Source organism: Petromyzon marinus, chromosome 13, assembly GCF_048934315.1.
Source record: "Petromyzon marinus isolate PM22_M1 ecotype Great Lakes invasive population chromosome 13, UKy_Petmar_22M1.pri1.0, whole genome shotgun sequence".
NCBI classification, from domain to species: Eukaryota; Metazoa; Chordata; class Hyperoartia; order Petromyzontiformes; family Petromyzontidae; genus Petromyzon; species Petromyzon marinus.
Genome location: NC_133679.1, coordinates 6105285 through 6116573, shown reverse-complemented (window position 1 = coordinate 6116573; position 11289 = coordinate 6105285).

Below are 11289 nucleotides of genomic sequence, written 5' to 3'. Positions count from 1 at the left end.
TCCATTCCTTTATTTGGATGACTGCAAATGCTTTTGAAAGTAAATGTTGGACGGTAGTGGCTATGCCCACCTGTAATCCAGCACTGTGGAGGCGAGGATTGCCTCGTTCGTTCGTTTCTCAATCCGCTTGTCCTGGTGAGGGTCGCGGCTGCAGCGTGTTGAGTAGTGGCGGTCCACACCTCCCTATCCCTGGCGACAGACTTCAGCACTACTACACTATACACTACTATACTACTGCACACTACTATACACTACTATACACTACTGTACTATACACTAATATACTATACACTACTACACTACTATACACTACTACACTACTATACACTACCATACACTACCACACTACTATACTATACACGACTAAACACTACCATACTACTGCACACTACTATACACTAATATACTACTATACACTACACTACTATACACTACTACACTACTGCACACTACTATACACTACTATACTATACTACTGCACACTACTATACACTACTATACTATACTACTGCACACTACTATACACTACTATACACTACTGTACTATACACTGATATACACTACTGCACACTACTATCCACTAATACACTACTATGCACTACACTACTATACACTCCTATACACGACAACACTACTATACACTACTATACTATACCCTACTATACTATACACTTATGTAGACTACTATACTCTACACTAATACACTACTATACACTACTATGCAATACACTAATATATACTATGCACTACTATGCTATACACTACTATACTATACACTTATGTAGACTACTATACTGTACACTAATACACTACTATGCACTACTATGCTATACACTACTATACTATACTACACAGACTCGAGCTCTTCCTGGGGAACTACAGTGAGGGAAACAAGTATTTGATCCCCTGCTGATTTTGTACGTATGCCCACTGACAAAGAAATGATCAGTCTATCATTTTAATGGTAGGTTTATTTGAACAGTGAGAGACTTAATAACAACAACAAAATCTAGAAAAAAGCATGTCAAAAATTTTATCAATTGATTTGCATTTTAATGAGGGAAATAAGTATTTGACCCCCTCTCAATCAGAAAGATTTCTGGCTCCCAGGTGTCTTTTATACAGGTAACGAGCTGAGATTAGGAGCACACTCTTAAAGGGAGTGCTCTTAATCTCAGCTTATTACCTGTATAAAAGGCACCTGTCCACAGAAGCAATCAATCAATCAGATTCCAAACTCTCCACCATGGCCAAGACGAAAGAGCTCTCCAAGGATGTCAGGGACAAGATTGTAGACCTACACAAGGCTGGAATGGGCTACAAGACCATTGCCAAGCAGCTTGGTGAGAAGGTGACAACAGTTGGTGCGATTATTCGCAAATCGAAGAAACACAAAAGAACTGTCAATCTCCTCGGCCTGGAGCTCCATGCAAGATCTCACCTTTGTGGAGTTGCAATGATCATGAGAACGGTGAGGAATCAGCCCAGAACTACACGGGAGGATCTTGTCAATGATCTCAAGGCAGCTGAGACCATAGTCACCAAGAAAACAATTGGTAACACACTACGCCGTGAAGGACTGAAATCCTGCAGCGCCCGCAAGGTCCCCCTGCTCAAGAAAGCAAATATACATGCCCGTCTGAAGTTAGCCAATAAACATCTGAATGATTCAGAGGACAACTGGGTGAAAGTGTTGTGGTCAGATGAGACCAAAATTGGGCTCTTTGGCATCAACTCAACTCGCCGTGTTTGGAGGAGGAGGAATGATGCCTATGACCCCAAGAATACCATCCCCACCATCAAACATGGAGGTGGAAACATTATGCTTTGGGGGTGTTTGTCTGATAAGGGGACAGGACAACTTCACCGCATCAAAGGGACGATGGACGGGGCCATGCACCGTCAAATTTTGGGTGAGAACCTCTTCCCTCAGCCAGGGCATTGAAAATGGGTCATGAATGGGTATTCCAGCATGACAATGACCCAAAACACACGGCCAAGGCAACAAAGGAGTGGCTCAAGAAGAAGCACATTAAGGTCCTGGAGTGGCTTAGCCAGTCTCCAGACCTTAATCCCATAGAAAATCTGTGGAGGGAGCTGAAGGTTCGAATTACCAAACGTCAGCCTCGAAACCTTAATGACTTGGTGAAGATCTGCAAAGAGGAGTGGGACAAAATCCCTCCTGAGATGTGTGCAAACCTAGTGGGCAACTACAAGAAACGTCTGACCTCTGTTATTGCCAACAAGGGTTTTGCCACCAAGTACTAAATCATGTTTTGCAGAGGGGTCAAATACTTATTTCCCTCATTAAAATGCAAATCAATTTATAACATTTTGACGTGCGTTTTTCTGGATTTTTTTGTTGTTATTCTGTCTCTCACTGTTCAAATAAACCTACCATTAAAATTATAGACTGATCATTTCTTTGTCAGTGGGCAAACGTACAGAATCAGCAGGGGATCAAATACTTTTTCCCCTCACTGTACCAGGCGTTCCCAGGACAGCCGAGCGACTTAGTCCCGCCAGCAGCGTGTCCTGGGCCGGCCCTGGGGTCTTCACCCAGTGGGACGTGCTGCCCGGTAGAGTTCCAGGGGGAATCTACCATGTGACGTCCTTACCAGTTGCCAGAACCACCTCAACTGGCACCTCTCAATGAGGAGGAGCAGCGGCTCAGCTGTGAGGCTCTCCCAGATTACCGAGCTCCTCACCTGATCATGAAGAGTGTGCCCGGCAACCCTGCGGAGAAGCCTCATTTTGGCCCCTCGTACCCGCGATCTCATCCTTTTAGTCATTACCCAAAGCTCATGATCATAGGTGAGGGTGGGAACGTAGATCGACCTGTAAACTGAGAGCTTTGTTTGAAAACTCAGCTCCTATTTCACTACTATGGAACGGTACAGCGCCTGCAACACTGCCGATGCCACACCGATCCGCCAGCCAATCTCCCACTTACCATCACTCACGAAAGAGACCCCAAGATACTTAAACTCCTTCACTAAGGGCACCTTTCCCCCCCCTCACCTGGAGAACACAATCCACCGTCTCCCGGGAGTGAACTATGACCTCAGATTTGGAAGTGCTGATCCTCATCCCAGCCGCTTCACACTCAGCATCAAACCATTCAAGTGCATGCTGGAGATCACAGACTGACGAGGAAAAGAGGACAAAGTATTCTGAAAAAAGCAGAGATGACATCTCCATGCCCCCGTAGTGGATACTCTCCATACCTTAGCTGCGCCTTGATATCCTGTTCATGAAAATCACAAAGATGCACCCTTGGCGGAGTCCAACACCCATAGTAAACAACTTTTGTATTCAATACCAAGAATACGGACACAGCTCTCACTCCGGGAATAGAGGGACCGTATAGCACGGAAAAGTGACACTGGTACATCATACTCCCAGAGTAACACACACAAGACATTTCAGTGAACACGGTCATATGCCTTTTCCAAGTCTACAAAGCAGAGGTAGACTGGAGAAGCGTACTCCCATTACCCCACAAATATTTGTAAGAGGAAAGAGGGCTGGTCTATCGTTCAATGACCCTGACGGAATTCGCATTGTTCCTCCTGAATCTGAGACTCGACCATCGCATATAGTTTACTCTCCAGCACTCTGGCATAGGCTTTACCTGGGACGCTGTGGAGTGTGATTCATCTGTAGTTGGAGCACACCCTCTGGTCCCCTTTCTTAAAAATGGGGACCATGACCCAGTTTGGCAATCCCAATATTCTGTACCTGCCTTCCATGCAACATTGAAGAGGCGTGTTAACCACGACACTCCTACACTGTCCAACACTTTTAACAACCCTGAGTGAATCTCGTCCACCCCAGCAGCTTTGCTGCTATGAAGGCCCTCGACCGCCACAGCAGCTTCAGCGGACATAATGGATCCAACCCCCCCAGCTGTCTCCAGGGCTGCCTCCTGAGGAGAGGGCATGTCCGCGGGGTTGAGGAGTTCCTCAAAGTTTTCCTTCCACCTCTCAACTATCTCCTGAGTTGAGTTCAATGTTTTACCACCCTTTTGAAAACAGCCTGGGCCATGTCCCGTCAACCCCTCCTAAGGCATCGGATGGTTAGCCAGAACATCTTTGAGGCTGCCTGGTAGTCCCTCTCCATGGCCTCTCCAAAATCCTCCCACGTCCGGGGCTTTTGCTTCAGCAACTGCTACCGCTGCTGCCCTCTTGGCAAATCGGTACCTGTCAATCGAGTCGGGAAACCTTTTACCGAGCATAGCTTTGAAAGCCTCCTTCAACTTGACAGCTTCCTTCACACCTGGTGTGCACCAGTGGGTCCTAAGGTTGCTGCCATGACAGGCACCAACTGCCTTCAGGCCACAGCTTTTTGCAGCTGCATCGAAAATCGAGGTCCTGAACATCGTCAACTCGGACTTAATATCCATGACCTCCCCTGGAATGTAGGATAAGTTTTCCCGGAGGTGGCAGTTGAAATCTTTCTGCACTGGGTCTTACGCCAGATGTTCCCAGAAAACATGCACTATTCGTTTGGGCCTTCCACATCTATCTGATCGATGCCCCAAGTATCGGATCCAACTTACCACCAGGTGGTGATCAGTGGACAACTCTGTCCCTCTCTTCACCCGAGTGTCTGGAACATACGGCCATAGGTCCGATGATACAACTATGAAGTCAATCATTGACCTTCGGTCCAAGGTGCTCTGGTACCAAGTACAATTATGAGCATCCTTGTGTTCGAACGTGGTGTTTTTTATTGACATTCCGTGACTAACGTAGAAATACAATAACATCTCACCGTCCGGGTTCAGATCATGGGGGGCATTCCTCCCAATCATGCCTCTCCAGGTATGTTCATTATTTTCCATGTGAGCATTGAAGTTGCCCAGTAAGATTATGGGGTCAGTATGCAGCACTCTATCGAGCATTAGATCCACCATCTCCAAGAAGGCCGAATACATTGCACTGCTGTTTGATGCATAAGCACAGACAACAGTCAGAGTTTTCCTTTTTGAGACCCGAAGTCTCATTGAGGTGACCCTCTCATCCACTGGTACAAACTCCAACTGAACAGCACCCAGCTGGGAGCTTGTGCGTATCCCTACACCCGCCCGGTGTCTCTCACCACGGGTTACTCTGGAATAGAAGAGAGATCACCCCCAATCGGAAAGTTTGGTTCCAGTGCCAATGCTGTGTGTGGAGGTGAGACCGACTATATCTAGTCGATACGTTTCCACCTCCTCCACCAGCTCTGGCTCCTTCCGCCCCAGTGACGTGACATTCCACGTCCCAATAGCTCGTGTCCATTGCCAAGGTTCAGTCCATCCGAGACCTTCCCTTTCCCTGCCATACCAGCATCGCACCCACCCCTCACCCTTCGTCCTGCGGATGGTGGTCCCACAGGATTGCACCACGTAGCCATTTCGGGCTGGGCCAGACTGGGTTACGTGGGTCACCCGGCCACCAGGCGCTTTCCGGCAAACACCACCCCCAGGCCTGGCTCCAGTGGGGTGGCCTGGCTCCAGTGGGGTGTCCTGGTATACCTTGTCTGGGCGAGGTTCTCTGATTTTTAAATTCCAGAACCATTCATAAGGGGCTTTGTTTTGGACCGTTATTTGTCTGGAACATCCCGCCAACCTGTTCGCCAAGGGAAACCCTGCCAATAGTACAAGACTCCAGGCGACATACCTCTGAGGGTCATTGGAACACACAAAGCCCACCACCACGATAAGGTTAAGATCCTTCAGTGGGGCAAGGGTTGATGGATCACACAAATGTAATGGTGGCGAGATGTTAACTACCTCGTCTTGTATAAAGAAGGCCATGGGTTCGATCCCGACGCCTGCATTTTTGGAGAATGAATGTTCTCCCCATGGTCGTGTGGATTTTCTTCCGGGTCATCCGGGTTTTCCCTCCACATTTAGAAACATGCGTTTAGAGTATTTGGCTCCAATAAATTTCCACGTGATAAGCCACTTTGTTGAGCCATTATTTTTGATAGCCAGGTTGCACCTGAAAAAGAGCTATATACTTCAGTGGGCCTTACTTGGTAAAATAAAAGGGTTTTTTTAATGGCAGCATTAGAATCTTTATCAGAATCTTCATTAATTCTGGAGAAATCCGATGAGCTATGAAACTATTTTTCACAGATGTCCAGCAGTCGTGAAATTCCTTTCCTGTGGGCGTTGTGGAGCCATACGATGGATTGCCAGAAGGCAGTACGGAAAAATGTGGACTCCACCTGTTCCATCTGTATAAAGGTAGAGTGTTGCCCCCTTGCATGCGTGGAGTTTCTCCAGATGCTCTGGCTTCCTCCCACATGTAAACACTCATTAATTGGCCAATAACACCTGAATATATACTGTATAGGACCACATAGCTTGGGCAATTGTTGGTGCCAGCTCACAGTGTGGCTGGCTTCCCACTTATGTGGTTCCTCCTCGCACCTCTGAGTCGTTATCTCTCTTCGACAGTGAGCAAATTCTCGTGAGATGTGTTATAAGTTGGATTTTTTCATATGCATATATTAATACACTTAATTTGCACACATTGGGTTCTTTGAAGCTGGATGTTTTGATTCTTTCTCATTGTCTGAAAAATAAATCCAAATTGTTTGTTGAATTCTCTGCACTATTTTTGTTTCCAAATTGGAATTTACTGTATTCGTGGACTCATTTAAAATCCAGGCCTCCTTTGAAAAAGATGTACGGTTTCACTGGACTCTTCCTTGATGGTAATGCTCTATTACTACTCCTACAATATAATCTGTGCACACATATGGTATTATAGAAGAACCAGCGTAATTGTATTATTCTAAGGCTGGAGTGGTGGCACAGTAGTTCACATACTGTATTGTGCTATGAACCCAGCGAGCTAAATTCAATTCCTGACAATTGTTAATCTCCGTGGCGTGGGATATCTTCTGAACCAGTCGTGGCCCCCTTTTCACCAACCCAAACTCACCAGCAAGGTGAAGTAGGCCAAATAATCCCCATCACTGATGAGCCATTTGAAGGGTTGGCTTCATTCAACATTTAGTTACTTGGCAAATGACAATTATTGTGTGGGCTGACGTTAATAGTCCGTAAGGATCTACTGGTGAAATTGGCTGTTTAAGGGTTTTTTTATAAGGAGTATAGCTATTAAATATAAAAGTGATAAAGCATTTCAATCATGAGGTAACCCAGTGGCTGAATAAGAGTCAATGAATGTCATGACTGCAATCCCTTTGCAATGTGAATACGAAATCCTGAAAATGTCATACTCTTGTTTTAACATGTGCAGCAGTTGATTTATATACATCAGACTTCGAAAACAATTCAGTGCTAAATAAAATACACTGGTGGCAAAATTTCAAGGACAGATGAATGAAATGCAATGCCACTGACCTTGATATAGGAAACCCATTTCAAGCAAGCAAATTAACAAACTCCCTTGAAGGCTGTTAATGCAATTCTAATCCAAAATTGTCCACAATTTCCTTCGATTATTTAGCTTTCAACTGCCCTGACGGTCATTGCAGTTTGAATTCCTGCATGTTACAAGAGGGGGGGGTGGGGGGAATGCTCTCAATGCAGGATGTTTTCACGACTCGGCACAAGAGATGCCGATTTGTAAATGGGTCGTAAAAATGCAGCCACCTGCAAACACAGCGACGATGCTCAAAAGTTGTGTTTTAACACATACCGTATTTTTTTTATTGTTTCCCTTCTACGTGACTTTACCGAAAGAACCAAGAATATGCATACCGTATTGTTCACGATAAAAGTTATTCCGTGTTAGATCACGTAAATGTGTCGTTAACCCAACCACCACCCGACACAGGCAACTGGTAAGGTTTGCCACGTCAACAAAACGCGCCAATCAGTTACTACCTCAGCACATTTATATTTACGCGATCAAACCCAAAATAACCGTTATTATGAATGATATTGGTCATGAAAGCCTACGTACCTACGTATTGAAAGTGAAAGCCTAAAATTATTGTATGATGGGGTTCATATGATACGAACTCTATCGCCGGCAATGCAACTCGAAGCAATTAACGCAAATGGCCAAATTTGAACTTTTAATTTACGGGGTAACCTGACAGCTACCTTTTTAGTTGTATAGCGTAAGCTGTCCTATTGTGTCCATTGCCTATCATTTCACGGTTCTTTTTTACATCCCTTTTGGCGGATGGGCTTGCAAAAGGCTCCACACAAAAGTGAAGTTGATATAAGCCTTTCATGAATACTGGGGGGGGGGGGGGGGTGGTGGTGGTGGGGAAAGTGTCGGGTACCTCTGGACTGTAAGTTTAAGTGACACACTGCGTATCTAATACAGGATGGAAATCCAAACCAGTCTATTCAATATCCCATCACCTTGTCGGACAAATGTCAGCTAAAACACAAGGCCCCCTTACGTCTTGAATTTGCTTAACCTTCGACCTTGTCAAAAAAAGAAAAGAGACGGGTGGAGTGAGCCACTCTCTTAAGTAAAGAATACAGTCCGAGTGTGCGTGACGCGATAGCTCTCAAATTATTGTTTAGTAACCAATTAGCCTGCCCGCCACTAATTTATAAGCAAACAGATGGGTAGATGAATGGGATGTACTGATAGGGGGGGGGGTGTAGTGAGGAGGGTTTAAATCTAGAATGGAATAAATGAATGGGGATATTTAGCGTTCGTGGGTAGAAGCAAGGGTTTATGACAGGCTGAGAGGCTTCTTTGTTAATTTAGGAGCAGCTTGAAATACATCAGTAACCAATATAGCGTATTAAAAATACAAATGTAAACGTGACAAAATCTTACGTGACTAATATTTAACGAATATTTTAAGGCTTACGGTTACGTTTAAGTAATTATCATGTACGTGTTTCGAGATGGATGCTGACGTGATGTAATTGTTAGCACATAGGACTTGACATACAAAGCTTACCAGTTAAATCTCCCGGGACAGCAGCTGAAATAATGACCTCCGTCAACCTACCGGTATAAATGCGTGTAGTGGGATAAAGTGTGGGTACTCTCACCTCTTCCAAGACGTGTGGCCGCTATGGAAGAGTAGGCTATAGTACCTCTTAGAGGAGCTCTCCAAGGCTCCCTCCTACTGGAGGTCCTTCCAACAGCAGTGGCAAGAGCAAGCAATTGCAGGGCTGCCGTAATTACCTTAGCAGTTATAACGGGCTGAGTGGTAGCACAGTGGTTAGCACGCTGTATTATTAACTCGGCCACCTTAGTCCAATTTCCAGCGACGGTTAACATCATCGGTGAGTGATATCTAAACCAGTAACCGACTGGTCTTCTTCACCGACCAGCACGAACAAGTATGGGTGAAGTATGGTCAAATAACCCCCACGAGTGACACAGCGTGGGGAGGCCTTGATTCGTTGCATCGACAAATGGCTGGGACCATCATCATTATTACAGTTACAGTACTTCGTGGCAAATGAAAATAGACATCATACATGGCGGTGGGCGCGTATAGTGAGAGAAAAAGGTATTTGATCCCCTGCTGATTTTGTACATTTGCCCACTGACGAAGAAATGATCAGTCTATAATTTTAATGGTAGGTTTATTTGCACAGTGAGAAACAGAATAACGACAAAAAAGCCAGAAAAACGCATGTCAAAAATGTTATAAATTGATTTGCATTTTAATGAGGGAAATAAGTATTTGACCCCCTCTCAATCAGAAAGATTTCTCTTAAAGGGAGTGCTCCTAATCTCAGCTTGTTACCTGTATAAAAGACACCTGTCCACAGAAGCAACCAATCAATCAGATTCCAAACTCTCCACCATGGCCAAGACCAAAGAGCTCTCCAAGGATGTCAGGGACAAGATTGTAGACCTACACAAAGCTGGAATGGGCTACAAGACCATTGCCAAGCAGTTTGGTGAGAAGTTGACAACAGTTGGTGCGATTATTCACAAATGGAAGAAACACTAAAGAACTGTCAATCTCCCTCGGCCTGGGGCTCCATGCAAGATCTCACCTCGTGGAGTTGCAATGATCATGAGAACGGTGAGGAATCAGCCCAGAACTATACGGGAGGATCTTGTCAATGATCTCAAGGCAGCTGGGACCATAGTCACCAAAAAAACAATTGGTAACACACTACGCCGTGAAGGACTGAAATCCTGCAGCGCCCGCAAGGTCCCCCTGCTAAAAAAAAACACATATACATGCCCGTCTGAAGTTTGCCAATGAATATCTGAATAATTCAGAGAACAACTGGGTGAAAGTGTTGTGGTCAGATGAGACCAAAATGGAGCTCTTTGGCATCAACTAAACTCGCCGTGTTTGGAGGAGGAGGAATGCTGCCTACGACCCCAAGAACACCATCCCCACCGTCAAACATGGAGGTGGAAACATGCTTTGGGGGTGTTTTTCTGCTAAGGGGACAGGACAACTTCACCGCATCAAAGGGACGATAGACGGGGCCATGTACCGTCAAATCGTGGGTGAGAACCTCCTTCCCTCAGCCAGGGCATTGAAAATGGGTCGTGGATGGGTATTCCAGCATGACAATGACCCAAAACACACGGCCAAGGCAACAAAGGAGTGGCTCAAGAAGAAGCACATTAAGGTCCTGGAGTGGCCTAGCCGGTCTCCAGACCTTAATCCCATAGAAAATCTGTGGAAGGAGCTGAAAGTTCGAGTTGCCAAACGTCAGCCTCGAAACCTTAATGACTTGGAGATCTGCAAAGAGGAGTGGGACAAAATCCCTCCTGAGATGTGTGCAAACCTGGTGGCTAACTACAAGAAACCTCTGACCTCTGTGATTGCCAACAAGGGTTTTGCCACCAAGTACTAAATCATGTTTTGCAGAGGGGTCAAATACTTATTTCCCTCATTAAAATTCCAATCAATTTATATTTTTGACATGCGTTTTTCTGGATTTTGTTGTTGTTATTCTGTCTCTCACTGTTCAAATAAATCTACCAATAAAATAATAGACTGATCATTTCTTTGTCAGTGGGCAAACGTACAAAATCAGCAGGGGATCAAATACTTTTTTCCCTCACTGTACGTTTGATATCCATTATCAAAATGTTTGAACGCCTCACTGGAGAAATATATCTCCACTAGGTGGCATTCGTTGTTTTGAGTGGTATGAGATTTCTATAAGCTAAATTTGACTCAACCATGTCCCCTGAAAATGGATAACATTTCGCTCGCCCTATGCCTGCCAATTGCCTAATTAATGCACTGTATATCGCAGTCAAATTTTCATGTGTTGATTGGTCCCAATATTTGTATCGCCAGCTGGCTCGCCCCAGCTGTTGTTGAAGTCTAAGATGTTAATTTTCGATTGAATTCGCGCAT